Source organism: Bos indicus, chromosome 14, assembly GCF_029378745.1.
Source record: "Bos indicus isolate NIAB-ARS_2022 breed Sahiwal x Tharparkar chromosome 14, NIAB-ARS_B.indTharparkar_mat_pri_1.0, whole genome shotgun sequence".
NCBI classification, from domain to species: Eukaryota; Metazoa; Chordata; class Mammalia; order Artiodactyla; family Bovidae; genus Bos; species Bos indicus.
The window spans coordinates 2,022,492-2,041,144 of NC_091773.1; the positions used below are offsets into that span (position 1 = coordinate 2,022,492).

Genomic DNA, 18,653 nt, shown 5'->3' on the forward strand with positions numbered 1-18,653 from the left:
ATCCCTGCGGGGTGCTGGGCCTGTGCCAGAACTTTCCCAGCACACATCCCCCTGTGACACTGCCCCCCCCCACAGGTAACAGGGGCGACGTGGTATGCCCCCCTCCCCCCACCCTGCCCCTCCCACGCCTGCGCTCGGGCACTCTGCGGCCTCAGAGGCTCCCACATCAAGGCTTTGGAAAATGTGCCCAGAGGAGGTGTCACTGCTCAACATCACCCAGCAACACAGGTGTAGGTGTGGTGATGGAACAGACTAGGCTCTGTGGGGACACGGAGTGAACACTACGGCCCTGTGCGTGTCTGAGGTCAGCTTTAGTGGGCGCTGCAGAGGGTCCTCCAGAAGCGGGGCACGGGGGGAGGATGAGACTCACAGACAGATATCTTGTGGGGTCTGCAGCAGCTTCCTCCCTCCGTTCTTCCTCTGGGGGTCTCTTAGACGTCCCCTTTACCCAACCTCCCTCCTGGTTCTCCCAGGGGGAGGTCCTGATGGAGGGGCCCGCGCTACTGCTTCTGGGGGGTGGGGTGGGACGCTAGAGGGCTTGCCCCAGATAAAGAGGAAGCAGCAGGTACTCAGCACTGGCTCTGGGCTGGCCCTGCTGGCACGAGACCAGGGTCCCCCAAACTCTAGGATCTAACGCCTGATGATCTGAGGTGGAGCTCATGTAATAATCACGGAAATAAAGTGCACAATAAATGCAACGCCCCAAACCATTCTCCTCTCTCCCCCAAAATTGTCTTCCACGGGTCCCTGGTGCCAAAACAGCTTGGGACGCAGCTAGACTACCCTGTTGGGGGTTGGGGAGCTGGGTCGGCAGGAAGCACACTCTGCAGGCGGTCGTCCTGGAGGAGGTGTGGTCCCGTTTCCCCTCCTTCCCTCCACCCCCCAGCACGGGGCGTGGCCCCGCACCTTCAGCTCCACAGCCGGGCGCTCTGGAGACCCGTCCCCATAAGGCCCTCGGCGGAAAGGCTTTGGTCTGCGCCCCAGCAGGTGCGGATCAAGGCGTGGCGTCCAGGGGCGCGGCTCCTCTCGGCAGTCCCCGTGGGCCGTCCTAGACCTGGGCGCCGACCCTTCTGTCCTCGGCTCTCGAGTCCAGGCCCTGCGTGATCCCTGCGTCGCAGCGGCACTGCCTCTCAGATCCTTGAGATCTGGTTGGGCGTCCAAAGCGAGTCCTCCCACTTCGTGTCTAAGTGACCCTGCTCCGCAGATGGGAATACATAGCCTCGGAGAAGCGAGTAAGCCGGCCCCGAGGCCGCTACTTGATGCACGGTACTTCGTGGCTCTCGAGGACCACACAGCCCGGCGACCGCAAGCGCGCCTGCCGGGCGCAGGCTTTCTGGCCCAGTCGGCCGCCGTCCCAGGCCGTTTCCGCCGCCCGCGCGGGGCCCTCTGGGACTTGTAGTTCCGAATCGTACACCGCCCTCGGCGCGTCCGTGGCTCTGCGGCCATTGGCTGGCTTGAGGCGTCGGGGCTGCGCGACGGGCGGGGGCGCCTCGCGGCCCTCGCCGCGCGGAAGGGTCGTCACGTGATATTTGGCTCCTGGCTCCGCCCCCTCCCCGCCCCGCCCGCCTAGAGCGCACGGAGCGCGCCCGCGAGCTACCCAGGCCCAGGTGAGGCGGCTGCGCGCGGAGGAGCCGGGCCGGCGGCGGCGGACCGGCGGGGCAAGGCTGGGTCGGCTCGGGGCCGCGTTCCCCGAGGCGGGGCCGACGCCGAAAGGGGCGCGCGGGGCCCGCGGGGGCCGGGGGCGGGGCGCGCGCGGGGCGGGCGGGGCCTCCGGGAGGGGCGGGGCTGCAGTGGGCTGAGGCCTGGGGGCGGGGCCGGGGGCGGGGCGGGTCTCGGGGGCGGAGCGCTTGTCCAGGGGCCCCAGTGCCCACTTGCTGGGCACCGGAATGGTCCTCATCGCCCGCGAGTGGGAGGGAGCCGTCGAGGGAGAGCTCGGCCCCGCGTGCCTCTTCTCCGGGCCTTCCTGCCCTCTCTCCACGTTTGGCTTGAAACGTGCCTCCTGGGCTCCGAGGATGAGGGCTCTCCCGCCTGTCCACCTTCTGTTGACCCCGATCTGTGCTGCCTCAGTGGACTCCCTTCGGGGACCTCCTGTCGGGAGACTCAAGTCTCACTCATGCCCTCTGGGCTCCACGCGCGGCCACTAGCTAGTGAGGCGCAGGCCTGGAATACTGCGGTCACGGCAGAAAGTTCTGAGGGTGAAGCAGTGGGACTAGAGGGGCCTCTGCCATGGCAGCTACGCCCGGCTCTCTCCTCCCCTGCCTTCTTCCTGCCCACGGCTTGGTTCCTGGCTGGATGGCACCTCACCGTCCTTCCAGTGGGTCTCAGCCCGCTTTCCTGACCACCCTTTCCGATCACTACCCTGGTTCAGGTCCCTTCCCTTTTCCTTCCCAGCGCTTCACGTTTTGTGTTTCTCACTTGTTTGCGTCTTTTCTGCTTTATCCTGGGTCCCCGTGAGGCAGGGGTTGCTATTGTTCCTCACTGTAGCCCCAGTGTGGACACAGTGTCAGGGTGAGAACCAGGGCAAGCATGTCAGTATTGGCGTGCTTCGGTCTATTACAGTGATATTTCCTAGTGGCTCAGCCTCATACACCGCAGGTCCTCAGTAGAAACCTGGTTCAGCAAATGCTTGCCCAGGAGTGGCTGTGGGAAAGTGGCAGTCCAGGAAGGCTTCCTGGAGGAGGTGGAGCTTCCTGGCCCCCTGCACATTTCTCTCCTCCTCTCTTGGCCTGTTTGCCCTGTCTGTATCCCCGCTGCCTTCCCTGGGTGCTCCTCTGCAGGCCCTGAGGTGGGCATCTAGGCACAGGCACTGCTCTCTGGGGGTTTTGGGTCTTGTGGGCAGACAGGAGTCCTTAAGTCCCCTCCTGTAAGGTGATGGTTGGTCGGGACCTGGTTCCTGCCTTCTGCTCCAGCCACATCTTCCACCACTTGCTTTGTGTGGCCCGCTAGGGCACACGCTCTTACTTCCTGCACATCATGTCTTTTCTCACTGGTATGAGGCTGTCTGTGTCTTCCTCTTAGAATGCCTTCTACTCTGACTGTCCCCTACCTCCCCTGGGTTGGTTCACCCATGTCTGTGCCCATGGCTCACAGCACACAGCACCCTGCTTGTTACTGAGAGTTTTCTTGCTCTCTGACTAGTGTTTGGACTAGTGCTGGGGAGAAGTGAACTGTTGGTTAGACCTGTTTTATTTTTTTTTAAATGCGCACAGGCATGTCTGTGGTTGCTGGGTTTGTTTTGATTGTATTATTTGCTACAAGAGGAATTTAACCTGGGCGGCTCAGTCCAGCCGTAATTCTTTCTGTTATTTGAATTGTGATTTGTGACATCACTAGTAATGATGGACTTGCTGGGCTGTGAAGGTAGCGGCCTCTGAGATTTGGCTGTTTTCTGCCAGAACACCCAGCACTGCCTGGCTCGTAAGTGTTTGCTGGATCCGTAAATGGAGGAGTGGGCGATGAAAGACTAAAGTGGAGGGAGAATGAGCAGATCAGAGTGGAGGGTCCTGTTCTGCCTCCTCCAGCGATGTTGCCCTGGGTGTTTGATGCTGGTCCTTGCACTTGTCCCTGCTCTCTGCTCTGAATGTCCTTGTCCTGCGTGGGTGCCTTAGGGCAGAGGAGGCAAATACCACTCACAGATTTTCTTGAAGCCAGACATGAGAATCAGAGAAGAAATGTGGATAACATAACTGTGTAGGGCAGTCCCTCATACCACAAATATTAGTGCACACTATCATCTGGGAGACACAGTAGTGAGCCTGACAGATAACATTCCTGTTGCCGTAATAAATAGGACCGTTTTCAGTTCAGTCCAGTCGCTCAGTCATGTCCGACTCTTTGCGACCCCATGAATCGCAGCACGCCAGGCCTCCCTGTCCATCACCAACTCCCGGAGTTCACTCAGACTCACGTCCATCGAGTCAGTGATGCCATCCAGCCATCTCATCCTCTGTCGTCCCCTTCTCCTCCTGCTCCCAATCCCTCCCAGCATCAGAGTCTTTTCCAGTGAGTCAACTCTTCGCATGAGGTGGCCAAAGTACTGGAGTTTCAGCTTTAGCATCATTCCTTCCAAAGAAATCCCAGGGCTGATCTCTTTCAGAATGGACTGGTTGGATGTCCTTGCAGTCCAAGGGACGCTCAAGAGTCTTCTCCAACACCACAGTTCAAAAGCATCAATTCTTCGGTGCTCAGCCTTCTTCACAGTCCAACTCTCAAATCCATACATGACCACAGGAAAAACCATAGCCTTAACTAGACGAACCTTTGTTGGCAGAGTAATGTCTCTGCTTTTGAATATGCTGTCTAGGTTGGTCATAACTTTCCTTCCAACGAGTAAGTGTCTTTTAATTTCATGGCTGCAGTCACCATCTGCAGTGATTTTGGAGCCCCCAAAAATAAAGTCTGACACTGTTTCCACCGTTTCCCCATCTATTTCCCATGAAGTGATGGGACCGGATGCCATGATCTTCGTTTTCTGAATGTTGAGCTTCAAGCCAACTTTTTCACTCTCCACTTCACTTTCATCAAGAGACTTTTTAGTTCCTCTTCACTTTCTGCCATAAGGGTAGTGTCATCTGCATATCTGAGGTTATTGATATTTCTCCCAGCAATCTTGATTCCAGCTTGTGCTTCTTCCAGTCCAGCGTTTCTTGTGATGTACTCTGCATATAAGTTAAATAAGCAGGGTGACAATATATAGCCTTGACGTACTCCTTTTCCTATTTGGAACCAGTCTGTTGTTCCATGTCCAGTTCGAACTGTTGCTTCCTGACCTGCATACAGATTTCTCAAGAGGCAGATCAGATGGTCTGGTATTCCCATCTCTTTCAGAATTTTCCACAGTTTATTGTGATCCACACAGTCAAAGGCTTTGGCATAGTCAATAAAGCAGAAATAGATGTTTTTATGGAACTCTCTTGCTTTTTCCATGATCCAGCGGATGTTGGCAATTTGATCTCTGGTTCCTCTGCCTTTTCTAAAACCAGCTTGAACATCAGGAAGTTCATGGTTCACATATTGCTGAAGCCTGGCTTGGAGAATTTTAAGCATTACTTTACTAGCGTGTGAGATGAGTGCAATTGTGCGGTAGTTTGAGCATTCTCTGGCATTGCCTTTCTTTGGGATTGGAATGAAAACTGACCTTTTCCAGTGCTGTGGCCACTGCTGAGTTTTCCAAATGTGCTGGCATATTGAGTGCAGCACTTTCACAGCATCATCTTTCAGGATTTGAAATAGCTCAACTGGAATTCCATCACCTCCACTAGCTTTGTTCGTAGTGATGCTTTCTAAGGCCCACTTGACTTCACATTCCAGGATGTCTGGCTCTAGGTCAGTGATCGCACCATCGTGATTATCTGGGTCATGAAGATCTTTTTTGTACAGTTCTTCTGTGTATTCTTGCCATCTCTTCTTAATATCTTCTGCTTCTGTTAGGTCCAAACCATTTCTGTCCTTTATCGAGCCCATCTTTGCATGAAATGTTCCCTCGGTATCTCTAATTTTCTTGAAGAGATCTCTAATCTTTCCCATTCTGTTGTTTTCCTCTATTTCCTTGCATTGATCTCTGAGGAAGGCTTTCTTATCTCTCCTTGCTATTCTTTGGAACTCTGCATTCAGATGCTTATAACTTTCCTTTCCTCCTTTGCTTTTCGCTTCTCTTCTTTTCACAGCTATTTGTAAGGCCTCCCCAGACAGCCATTTTGCTTTTTTGCATTTCTTTTCCATGGGGATGGTCTTGATCCCTGTCTCCTGTACAATGTCACGAACCTCATTCCATAGTTCATCAGGCACTCTATCTATCAGATCTAGTCCCTTAAATCTATTTCTCACTTCCACTGTATAATCATAAGGGATTTGATTTAGGTCATACCTGAATGGTCTAGTGGTTTTCCCTACTTTCTTCAATTTAAGTCTGAATTTGGCAATAAGGAGTTCATGGTCTGAGCCACAGTCAGCTCCTGGTCTTGTTTTTACTGACTGTATAGAGCTTCTCCATCTTTGGCTGCAAAGAATATAATCAATCTGGTTTCGGTGTTGACCATCTGGTGATGTCCATGTGTAGAGTCTTCTCTTGTGTTGTTGGAAGAGGATGTTTGTTATGACCAGTGCATTTTCTTGGCAAAACTCAGTTAGTCTTTGCCCTGCTTCCTTCCGTATTCCAAGGCCAAATTTGCCTGTTACTCCAGGTGTTTCTTGACTTCCTACTTTTGCATTCCAGTCCCCTATAATGAAAAGGACATCTTTTTTGGGTGTTAGTTCTAAAAGGTCTTGTAGGTCTTCATAGAACCGTTCAACTTCAGTTTCTTCAGCATTACTGGTTGGGGCATAGACTTGGATTACTGTGATATTGAATGGTTTGCTTTGGAAACGAACAGAGATCATTCTGTCATTTTTGAGATTGCATCCAAGTACTGCATTTCGGACTCTTTTGTTGACCATGATGGCTACTCCATTTCTTCTGAGGGATTCCTGCCCGCAGTAGTAGATACAATGGTCATCTGAGTTAATTATGCAGAAAATTAAGTGGCGCGATAGAGAACTGAGCACTAGTGATAGAAGGTGAGTTGGAAGTGCCGTTGCCGAGGCGCGTGCGCCGAGGCCCTGGGAGGGGCTCTGGGGGTCAGGGAGTGCCCGGGAGGCTGGTGTGGCCGCCCCACTTCTGAGCAGCCCTCTGGCTCCAGAGAGCTGGCTCCGGCCTGCCTGTGCGGCACACTAGTGGGCACACAGGAGAAGCGACCATTGTCAGCCTCTTCGTATCATAGCTGTGATGGTCATCACCGCTTATGGAGCTCTGGGGTCTGCCAGGCAGCTGCTGCTGCTGCTAAGTCGCTTCAGTCGTGTCTGACCTGTGCAGCCCCATAGACGGCAGCCCACCAGGCTCCCCCATCCCTCGGATTCTCCAGGCAAGAACACTGGAGTGTGTTGCCATTTCCTTCTCCAATGCTTGCAAGTGAAAAGTGAAAGTGAAGTTGCTCAGTCGTGTCCGACCCTCAGCGACCCCGTGGTCTGCAGCCTACCAGGCTCCTCTGTCCATGGGATTTTCCAGGCAGGAGTACTGGAGTGGGGTGCCACTGCCTTCTCCGAGGCAGCTGCTGGGTTCCTTATATTCCTAAGATCAGGACACTTCCTAGGGCTGGGTAGCTTATCCAGAGTCACAGGCCCGTAAGTGAGTGGCCGGGATTTGATCTCAGCCCGTTGGCTCCCGAGCCTGCTCACCACTCTGCAGCCCTACCCGCCCAGCACTCCTGCTCTCCTGCCTCCCGGACGACAGATGGGAGGGTGCTTACACCCCGGAGGATGCCCTGTCCCTTGGAGGACGTCTGTGGTGATGGTGGTGGTTACCCTGATAAAGACTTAATCCTGGACTCCCCTCAGTGTTGAACCGATGTTCTCAAGCAGAGCCAGGCAAGGGTCGGGGGCATCAGGAGCCCAGGTCTGGAAGTGTGTTTTCGGCTGGGATCGGGGGGAGGCTGGCCTGGAACTTGGAGTTCTGGTTCCCAGTGCGGCAGATGGAAAGGAGGTTAGAGTGAGCCCACCGTTGGCTGCGGCTGCTCTCCAGGTCCTGTGGAAAGGTGTCCAGTTGTCTAGTCAAGCATTTTTAGGGCTTTGGTACCAGGCGCTGTGCTCGGGCACCTGTCTGTCCATGTCTGTCCTCTGATGCCCAAGCCAGACCCTGGATGTGGCCTCTAGCGGGGGTGCAGACTGCACCTGCACCTACTTGGAAGCTTGATATTGGGGGTGCGGGGTGGCGGTGGGGGTGGGATGCTGCCTGGGGAGGACAGAGGGCAGGCCCCTCGGGAGATGAGGGGTGTCAGAGCTCTGCTCAGGAGTCAGCGCCAGCCGGGGGCAGCCCCCCGCCTCCCGCCCAGCCACCTCTGGCTACCCTCCACCGGGATCCATAATCCATTCCTGCCAAGTGTTTGGAAAGGGACTCATTTCACACCAGCAGCCCGGAATCAGTCCCTCCCACGGTAGCCCAGAAGCCTCCACCCGGGCCTGGCTGCCCTCAGCACCGGCTCTCGGTGGCCGTGCTAATGAGGAGCTGGATCCCTGCCCCGGCCTGCCCTCCTCCTGCCAGGGTGCTAATGAGCTCGCGAGGCAGGAAACGGGCCTGGGCTCCAGAGCCAGGGTCCAGAAAGGCTTCACTTGCAGGGCTGATGTCCCAGCTGGTCCCTGCACCCCCAGTCCCCTCTCAGTGTCCTGGCTTTTCTTGCCCAGGGGCCAGTCTGCAGCATCAGGCTGCCTGTTGCACTTGCCCTTTGCAGCTCTGGCAGTGTCTTTTCAGCCTGGATGTCTTTTCAGCCTCTGGTCGACCCGCTGGGCTGACTTCTCGGCTGCCCAGACCTGTCCTTTGGGATCAGCTCTGCTGCCCTGCTGGCTGGAATGGCCGGGCGCCAACCCCACCTGGTCTTAGAGCTGTTGGTCAGAGCAGGGAGGCGGGGAGAGGGGATGTCTGTTTTCCCGAGGCTGCAAAGTGCAGGGCAGGCTGGGAGCAGGACCGTGAGTCCAGCCCCAGAACCTGGACTTTATCCACAGTGTCATCAGTGTGGGGTTGTGGAGAGCTGCTGGACCAGTGGAGGGGACCTCCCGGAACTGGAGGCTTCTAGTTACCCTAGCTGCCTGCTCCTTCTCCCTTCCCACAGAGCAGCTCTGGTCTCCTCCATTCTATGTGAACTCTCTGGGGATGATTGTGTTTGAAGAAAGGATCCTGCAGCTGGAAAGCTCTAAAGCTGGCTCTGCCCTTGTTTTACACTGGGACGGGGGTGGTTGAGGCCTGAGCCGCCTGCTGCTGTGGGGTGCAGCCTTGTCTGGCCTCCTGTCTGGCAGTGTGTGTTGCTGCCCACCTGTGGGAGGGCTTGGAGGCCTGTGGAGGAGGGGCCCCACAGGCAGCATGCGGGCTGGGCTCTGTCTTAAGAGCCAGGATGGCCACCTGGGCAAGAGTGAAGTCAGGCAGGCATGGGTGGGACTGGATGAGCAGAAGTCCTGGCAGTGTCGGGTAGGCCTTGCTGCAGCACCGAGCACCCCCCAGGTGCCAGCAGTGGCAAGCCCTAAGGCGGCTTGTGCCTTGGGAAGGGCGCCCTTCCTCCCTTTGCTTGCCCTTTCCTCCTGGGACTGCTCTGTGCCCAGAAAGAGGGTGAACCGTGGTGGGGTTCCCCTCCTATGGTCCCCACGTTCCAGGGGGCCGGCGCTCAGGAGCCAGGCCAGGCTGAATGCGTCCTCTGTTTTGTCCACCTGGCGGCCTCGGGCATGGACGCCAGCAGCCCCGTGTCTTTTCTCTTTTTGTTATTAAGCTTTACATTTGGCCACGTTGTGTATTCACGTTGTAGGAACTAATTCTGAGCCTCCTGTGTTCCTTTCCCCGGTTTCTCAGGAAGCTGTAGCACAGTCACACCCAGGACACCAGCGAGGGTGTAGTGGGGATACAGGCTGCTTCTGTCATGTGGCGTCACTCTGGTGGCCATGCCCACCTCCCTGCCACCCCCCCCTGAATTCCTCGGAAGCCCCGGCCTGTCCTCCTTTTTCCTTGTCATTTCATACAAATGGAATCAGACAGTATGTGGCCCTTGGGGACTGACTCTTTTCATTTGGTGTAATTCCCTGGAGGTTTTTCTTGCTTGTCATATGTATCCGTACTTTGCTTCTTTTTGCCCCTGGGTCTGCCGTGCTATGGTGTGAATGGACCACAGTCTAACGGTTTCAGTGCCTTGTGCTTTTTGAAAAGTTTATATAGTTCAAAAGTAGAAACGTATAAGGAAGGGACTTTTCTGGTTGTCCAGTGGCTAAGACTCCACACTCTCAGCGCAGGGTCAGGGGACTTGATCCCACATGCCGCATCTGAGAGTTTGTATGTCACGAATAAAGATTCCCCTGTGCTGCAGCCAGGGCTTCCCAGGTGGCACGGAGGTGAAGATTCCACTTGTCAACGTAGGAGATGCAGGAGGTGCGGGTTTTAGCCTTGGTTCGGGAAGATCCCCTGGAGGAGGAAATGGCACCCCACTCTAGTATTCTTGCCCGGAGAATCCCATGGACAGAGGAGCCTGGTGGGCTATAGTCCACAGGGTCACACAGAATAACCGAAAGATCGTGTGTGGCGCGGCGAAGAGGGAGGATCCCGAGAGTCGCAGCTGAAACTTGGTGCCACCGGGTGAGTAACTGCATGAATCCAGAAACGCACATTAAAGAGACACACGAGGAGGCTTGCAGTAGAGAGGTGAAGGTCTCCCCATCCCAGCGGGCCAGGTCCACGTCTCCACACGTGACCTGCCGCTGGTCTCGTACCTGTCCTTCCACATACATAAGAATATGATTACCAACCGAGGAAGAAATCTGTGCCCCGCACCCGGCCCCCCGCCACAAACCAAAACGTCCTGGAGGTCTTCCCCCATCAGTACAGAGAGCTTTTCTTTTCCTTGTCGACAACTACAGAGTGGTTCAAATATGGATATTTCAGAATCAATTTAACACAGTCTTTTGTTGATAGAAATCATGACAGAACGAATGACTGGTTTGTATGTCATCTGACGCGTGTATGTAGGATGTATCCTCCGGGTCGGAAGACTCAGACCTTCCTCGTTAGGACACACTGCCAACTCCCCCCACCAAAGTGGTGCCCCAATCCATACCCCCTCAGGAGTTGTGGGTGCCTGTCCCCCAGCTGCTCCCACGCTGAGTGTGGTCAGGCTTCAGAGGGGGACAGTCTGCCTTGCCTATGTGATGAATGAATGTGGTACGTTTTTATGTATCACAGAGCCATTTGTATTTTCCGTGTGAGCTTTCTGCTCCTTGACTTTGCTCGTGTTTTGAAAGCGCGTGGTGACTCTGCTTTCCCTGCTGACTGTGGACGTGGGCTCTCTGAGCGTCAGCTGGGTTCAGGGCATTTGCCGCCGCTGTTTGTTGTCCTCACTGTTCTGCCACTTTCGTGCCATCAGATCTGCCAGCTTTCACGTGTGGCGCTTGGATTTGGAGGTGTAGTTGATGAAGGCTTCTTTGCTTTAAGGTTAAAAAGAAATCCTGTGTTTTCTTCTCATTCTTGTTGATTTGCTTTTAAAGTTTTTATTCAATTGTATTTTATCCTGGCATATGGTGTGAGATACGGATCTGACCTTAATTTTTTCCAGATGATTTATCGATAGTCCTGTCCGGGTTATTAAAAAGTCCATTTCTTCCCCGGTTTTGGGGTTTTAGGTTTTGGTTTTAGGTTTTGGGGTTTTAGGTTTTGGTTTTAGGGGCTAGGCATGCTCCAAACTGCCATTTGTGTTTAGAGTTTAAAATTATGTATTTATTGGGATAAGAGCACTTTACCAAAGACCTGCGTGGCTGCATGGCATAGGAGCGGTGGAGAGGAGATACCCCACGTCCAAGGTCAGGAGCGGTGACCTGGAGGAGATACCCCATGTCCAAGGTCAGGAGCGGCGGCCGTGAGGAGATACCTCACTTCCAAGGTAAGAGAAACCCAAATAAGACAGTAAGCGCTGAGAGAGGGCATCAGAAGGCAGACAGACTGAAACCACAATCACAGAAAACTAGCCAATCTGATCACACGGACCACAGCCTTGCCTAACTCAGTGAAACTAAGCCATGCTGTGTGGGGCCACCCAAGATGGGAGGGTCATGGTGGAGAGGTCTGACAGAATGTGGTCCACTGGAGAAGGGAATGGCAAACCACTTCAGTATTCTTGCCTTGAGAACCTCATGAACAGTATGAAAATGCAAAATGATAGGATACTGAAAGATGGAACTTCCCGGGTCAGTAGGTGCCCAGTATGCTACTGGAGATCAGTGGGGAAATAACTCCAGAAAGAAGAAGGGATGGAGCTAAAGCAAAAACAACACGCAGTTGTGGATGTGACTGGTGATAGAAGCAAGGTCTGATGCTGTAAAGAGCAATATTGCATAGGAACCTGGAATGTTAGGTCCATGAATCAAGGCAAATTGGAAGTGGTCAAACAGGAGATGGCAAGAGTGAACGTTGACATTTTAGGAAGCAGCAAACCAAAATGGACTGGAATGGGTGAATTTAACTCAGATGACCATTATATCTACTACTCTGGGCAGGAATCCCTTAGAAGAAATGGAGTAGCCATCATAGTCAACAGAGAGTCCAAAATGCAGTACTTGGATGCAATCTCAAAAATGACAGAATGATCTCTGTTCGTTTCCAAGGCAAGCCATTCAATATCACTGTAATCCAAGTCTATGCCTTGACCAGAAATGCTGAAGAAGCTGAAGTTGAACGGTTCTATGAAGGCTTTCAAGACCTTTTAGAACTAACACCCAAAAAAGATGTCCTTTTCATTATAGGGGACTGGAATGCAAAAGTAGGAAGTCAAGAACACCTGGAGTAACAGGCAAATTTGGCCTTGGAGTACAGAATGAAGCAGGGCAAAGGCTAATAGAGTTTTGCCAAGAAAATGCACTGGTCATAGCAAACACCCTCTTCTAACAACACAAGAGAAGACTCTACACATGGACATCACCAGATGGTCGACACCGAAATCAGATTGAATATATTCTTTGCAGCCAAAGATGGAGAAGCTCTATACAGTCAGCAAAAACAAGACCAGGAGCTGACTGTGGCTCAGACCATGAACTCCTTATTGCCAAATTCAGATTTAAATTGAAGAAAGTAGGGAAAACCACTAGACCATTCAGGTATGACCTAAATCAAATCGTTTATGATTATACAGTGGAAGTGAGATAGATTTAAGGGACTAGATCTGCTAGAGTGCCTGATGAACTATGGACAGAGGTTCATGACGTTGTACAGGAGACAGGGATCAAGACCATCCCCAAGAAAAAGAAATGCAAAAAAGCAAAATGGCTGTCTGGGGAGGCCTTACAAATAGCTGTGAAAAGAAGAGAAGTGAAAAGCAAAGGAGGAAAGGAAAGATATAAGCATCTGAATGCAGAGTTCCAAAGAATAGCAAGGAGAGATAAGAAAGCCTTCCTCAGAGATCAATGCAAGGAAATAGAGGAAAACAACAGAATGGGAAAGACTAGAGATCTCTTCAAGAAAATTAGAGATACCAAGGGAACATTTCATGCAAAGATGAGCTCGATAAAGGACAGAAATGGTATGGACCTAACAGAAATAGAAGATATTAAGAAGAGGTGGCAAGAATACACAGAAGAACTGTACAAAATAGATCTTCACGACTCAGATAATCACGATGATGTGATCACTGACTTAGAGCCAGACATCCTGGAATGTGAAGTCAAGTGGGCCTTAGAAAGCATCACTACGAACAAAGCTAGTGGAGGTGATGGAATTCCAGTTGAGCTATTCCAAATCCTGAAAGGTGATGCTGAGAAAGTGCTGCACTTAATATGCCAGCAAATTTGGAAAACTCAGCAGTGGCCACAGCACTGGAAAAGATCAGTCTTCATTCCAATCCCAAAGAAAGGCAATGCCAAAGAATGCTCAGACTACCGCATAATTGTACTCATTTCAGAAGCTAGTAAAGTAATGTTTAAAATTCTCCAAGCCAGGCTTCAGCAATACGTGAACCGTGAACTTCCTGATGTTCAAGCTGGTTTTAGAAAAGGCAGAGGAACCAGAGATCAAATTGCCAACATCTGTTGGATCATGAAAAAAGCAAGAGAGTTCCAGAAAAACATCTATTTCTGCTTTATTGACTATGCCAAAGCCTTTGACTGTGTGGATCAAAACAAACTGGAAAATTCTGAAAGAGATGGGAATACCAGACCACCTGACCTGCCTCTTGAGAAATCTGTATGCAGGTCAGGAAGCAACAATTTGAACTGGACATGGAACAACAGACTGGTTCCAAATAGGAAAAGGAGTACGTCAAGGCTGTATATTGTCACCCTGCTTATTTAACTTCTATGCAGAGTACATCATGAGAAATGGTGGGCTGGATAAAGCAGAAGCTGGAATCAAGATTGCTGGGAGAAATATCAATAACCTCAGATATGCAGATGACACCACCCTTATGGCAGAAAGTGAAGAAGAACTAAAGAGCCTCTTGATTAAAGTGAAAGAGGAGAGTGAAAAAGTTGACTTAAAGTTCAACATTCAGAAAACGAAGATCATGGCGTTCGGTCCCATCACTTCATGGGAAATAGATGGGGAAACAGTAAGAACAGTGGCTGACTTTATTTTGGGGGGCTCCAAAATCACTGCAGATGGTGATTGCAGCCATGAAATTAAAAGATGCTTACTCATTGGAAGGAAAGTTAGGACCAACCTAGACAGCATATTCAAAAGCAGAGACATTACTTTGCCAACAAAGGTCCATCTTAGTCAAGGCTATGATTTTTCCAGTAGTCATGTATGGATGTGAGAATTGGACTATAAAGAAGGCTGAGCGCCGAAGAGTTGATGCTTTTGAACTGTGGTGTTGGAGAAGACTCTTGAGAGTCCCTTGGACTGATCCAACCTGTCCATCCTAAAGGAAATCAGTCCTGGGTGTTCATTGGAAGGACTGATGTTGAAGCTGAAACTCCAATACTTTGGCCACCTCATGTGAAGAGCTGACTCATTGGAAAAGACCCTGATGCTGGGAAAGATTGAGGGCAGGAGCAGAAGGGGACGACAGAGGATGAGGTGGTTGGATGGCGTCACCGACTCAATGGAGATGAGTTTGGGTGAACTGTGGGAGTTAGTGATGGACCGGGAGGCCTGGCATGCCGTGGTTCATGGGGTCGCAAGGAGTCAGAAACGACTGAGCGACTGAACTGAACTGAACCCTCTTCACAGTTTGACGTGCACAGAACAGTACTGCATGCACAGTACAAGTGCTATGTGCCTGGTACAGTGCTATATACACAGTACAAGTACTGCATGCACAGTACAAGTGCTGTGTGCCTGGTACAGTACTATATACACAGTACAAGTACTGCATGCACAGTACAAGTGCTGTGTGCCTGGTACAGTACTATATACACAGTACAAGTACTGCATGCACAGTACAAGTGCTGTGTGCCTGGTACAGTACTATATACACAGTACAAGTACTGCATGCACAGTACAAGTGCTGTGTGCCTGGTACAGTACTATATACACAGTACAAGTACTGCATGCACAGTACAAGTGCTGTGTGCCTGGTACAGTACTATATACACAGTACAAATACTGCATGCACAGTACAAGTGCTGTGTGCCTGGTACAGTACTATATACACAGTACAAGTACTGCATGCACAGTACAAGTGCCACATCCTGTTGTCCAGGTGCAGCGTTGCCAGCCGTGCTCTGGATCTGCGTCTTCTTGCTTCCCTGCAGCTTTCTCCCTGGTGCTTAGCAGCTCCCCTCCTCCCGGGCCCCAGCCCCTGCAACCACTGTTCTACTCAGTGGTTCTCTGAACGAGACTATTTTATTTATTTATTTTTTATAAATTTATTCGTTCATTTTCTTCCGCTGTGTCGGGCCTTAGTTGTGGCCCCTGGGATCTTCCTTGGATCATCATGGATCTTTTCTGTGTGGCTTGCGGGCTTAGTTGCCCTGTGGCGTGTGGGATCTTAGCTCCCTGACCAGATATTGAACCTGGGTCTCTTCCGTTACAAGGCAGATTCTTAACCACTGGTCCACCAGGCAAGTGCCTGGACTGCTTAGATGCCTTATATAGGTGGCGTCACGCAGTGTTTGTCCTTCTGTAACGGGCTTATTTCACTTTGCACATGTCCCCGAGGTCCATATGTCGTCGCACATGGCAGAATGTGGTTGTTTTTAAAGTCTGAAGCATGTCCACCATGTGGACCTCATCTCCTTCATCTGCAGATGGGACTGAGGTTGTCTCCACGTCTGGGCTGCTGTGAGTGACTCTGCGGTGACCATGGGGGGCATCTGTCCGAGATCCTGATTTTAATTCTTTCAAATAAATGCTCAGAAATGGGATCACTGATTCGTATGTGTTGTGTTAGTTGCTTAGTTGTGTCTTACTCTTTGTGACCCCGTGGACTGTAGCCCACCAGGCTCCTCTGTCCTTGGAATTCTCCAGGCAAGAATAGGGTTGCCATTCCCTTCTCCAGAGGATCCTCCTGGCCCAGGGGATGAACCTGGGGCTCCTGCACTGCAGGCAGATTCCCCACCAACTGAGTCGCCAGGGAAGCCCTTTGGTTTGGTTGCCAAGTTGTGTCTGACTTTCTGTGACCCCTGTGGAGCATGGGTAGCCCACCATGCTCTCCTCTGTCCATGGGATTTCCCAGGCAAGGATACTGGAGTGAGTTGCCATTTTCTTCTCCAAATGCTCAGAAGTGGGATTGCTGAATCGTATGGTAGTTCTGTTTTTAATTTTTGAGGAAGCTTCATGCTGTTCTCCGTGTCAGCTGTGCCATATTGCATCTCTGCTGTCAGTGTACCGGGTTCCAGGTTCTCCACATCCTCGCCAGCACTGACTCTCTCGTGCTCTCTTGTTTTTGATCATGGCTGTTCTGCCAGGGGTGAGGTGACGTCTCACTGTGGTTTTGATCTGCTTTCCCTGATGATTAGTGACACTGAGCATCTTTTCATGCTCCTCTTGGCTACTTGTATGTCTTCTTTAGAAAAATGTCTGTTCAAGTCCTCATCCCATTTTATAATTGGGTGATTTATTAGTTTTCTTTTTTTTAAGCTATTGAATTGTAGGAGTTCCTTATATGTTTTGGAGATTAACCCCGTATTAGATACACATCATGCTTTACTTATGGTGGTCTTAACAACTTTACAGTTTTTGATTTTTCACGATGTGAAAGTGATACGCATTCATGTTTCAAGTTCTGAATTTGATCTTTTCTTCGACCAATGATGCAGGGTGGATGGTGCTCTCTCATGATGCTAGGCAGCGGGCAGCACCCCATCAGCCCTGGGAGCGCAGGAGTGCACAGCTGGTGCCCTGGCGGTGTTGTGTATTCACTTTTGACAGTGTTCAGCCTGTTACATGAGATGGTCCATCTGTGCTGTGTCTGTGCGTAGTTGCTCCGTCCTGTCTGACTCTGTGTGACCCCATGAACTGTTGCCCGCCAGGCTCCTCTGTCCGTGGGATTCTCCAGGCAAGAATACTGGGGTGGGTTTCCACGGCCTCCTCCAGGGGATCTTCCCGACCCAGGGACTGAATCGACGTCTTCTGCATTGCAGGTGATCTTTACCAACTGAGCCATCAGGAAGAGACAGTCCATACTTTAGTATAAAATAGGCTTTGTGCTGGATGGTTTTGCCCACTTGTAGGCTAATGTGATTGTTCTGAGCACGTTTCAGGAAGGCCAAGCTAAGCTGTGACCTATGCTGAGTTCGATGTATTAAATGCATTTTCAATTCATCTTCAATTTACAATGAGTTTATCAGGATGTAACCCCATTGTGTGTTAAGGAAGATCTTCCTGTAAATATCTCCTCCAGTTCTGTGGATGCCTTTTCATGCCAATGGTTACTTCCTTTTCTTTGCAGCAGCTTTTTTATTTGTTGTAGTCCCACTCAGCTGTTTTTTTTTGTTTGTTTGTTTCTGTTACTTGGAGCTTTCGGTGTCATATCCATGAAATCTTTGTCAAAACCAACGTTTTGAACCTTTGTCCCTGTGCTTTCGTCTCGGAGTTTCACAGTGTGGGGTCTTCTGATTAAGTCTCTAATTGACTGAGTTATCGTGCGTTTGTGGTGTACGGTAGGATCCAAGCTCGTTGTCTTCCAGGTTCAGCTTCAGTTTCCTGGCATTGTTCATTGCCGAGACCGTCCTTTCCCCATGTGTGTTCCTGGCACCCTCGGCAGGTCCGTCTGCTGTCTGTGTGTGCGTGTGTTCTGGGCTCTCTGTGCTGTCCGGTTGGTCTGCGCGTCTCTCCTGCCAGTGGCGCCCTGTTTCACTGGCTGTTGCTCTGTACTGTGCGCTGAAGTCAGGATGTGCATCGCGTCCACCGTCACTGCCCTCTCAGGATTGATGACGTTTGCTTACAAGCTGTTGCATTGTCCCTCTGTGCAATTGTAGTCTCTATTTTAATTAGTAAGGCCTTATGCTGTGTTTCCCTGGTGGCTCAGAGGTTAACGTGTCTGCCTGCAATGCAGGAGACCTGGGTTCGATCCCTGGGTCGGGAAGATCCCCTGGAGAGGGAAACAGCAATCCTCTCCAGTACTCTTGCCTGGAGAATCCCATGGACGGAGGAGCCTGGTGGGCTGCATTCCATGGGGTCGCTAGGAGTCGGGCACGACTGAGCGACTTCACTTTCACTCTTCACTTCCGTGCATTGGAGAAGGAAATGGCAACCCACTCCAGTGTTCTTGCCTGGAGAATCCCAGGAACAGGGAAGCCTGGTGGGCTACAGTCCACGGGGTCTCAAAGAGTCAGACACAACTGAGCGATGTCACTTTCATTTTCACTTTATGCTGTGTTTCAGCATCTCAAAGAACTCATTGCTTTTTTGTCATAACTTTTTTTTTTGCCTGTTCTAGGTTATCTTTACATATGAACTTTGAATTAGCTTGCCTGTTCTTTACTCAGTCCCTTCACCAGACACACACATACACATATTTGCAGTCCCTAAAACCTGATTGGCTTTGGATTGGATTGTGTTAAATGTACAAATTAGGGACAGTGACATCTTTATGACATTGAGTCTCGCTTCTTAAGGTGTTGTGTTTTCTCAGTTGCTTATTAGGTCTCCTCTTATGTAATGCTTTCACATTTTCTTTATTTGCAGGAATTTTATCTATTATTATTATTATTTGCTGTACCGC

At 51.2% G+C, this 18,653-nt stretch overlaps 1 protein-coding gene across 9 annotated transcripts in view; it reads left to right on the forward strand.

The window, feature by feature from the left end:
* Positions 1–1,453: 1,453 nt before the first annotated feature.
* The window catches only part of TSNARE1 (t-SNARE domain containing 1), a 118,269-nt gene continuing 101,069 nt past the window's right edge, over positions 1,454–18,653 (forward strand). For all 9 annotated transcript variants that reach the window (XR_011570458.1, XM_070802346.1, XM_070802349.1 and 6 more), the window contains exon 1: positions 1,454–1,607. The gene's annotated coding sequence lies outside the window, so the exon portion shown is untranslated. The remainder of the gene's footprint in view (positions 1,608–18,653) is intronic.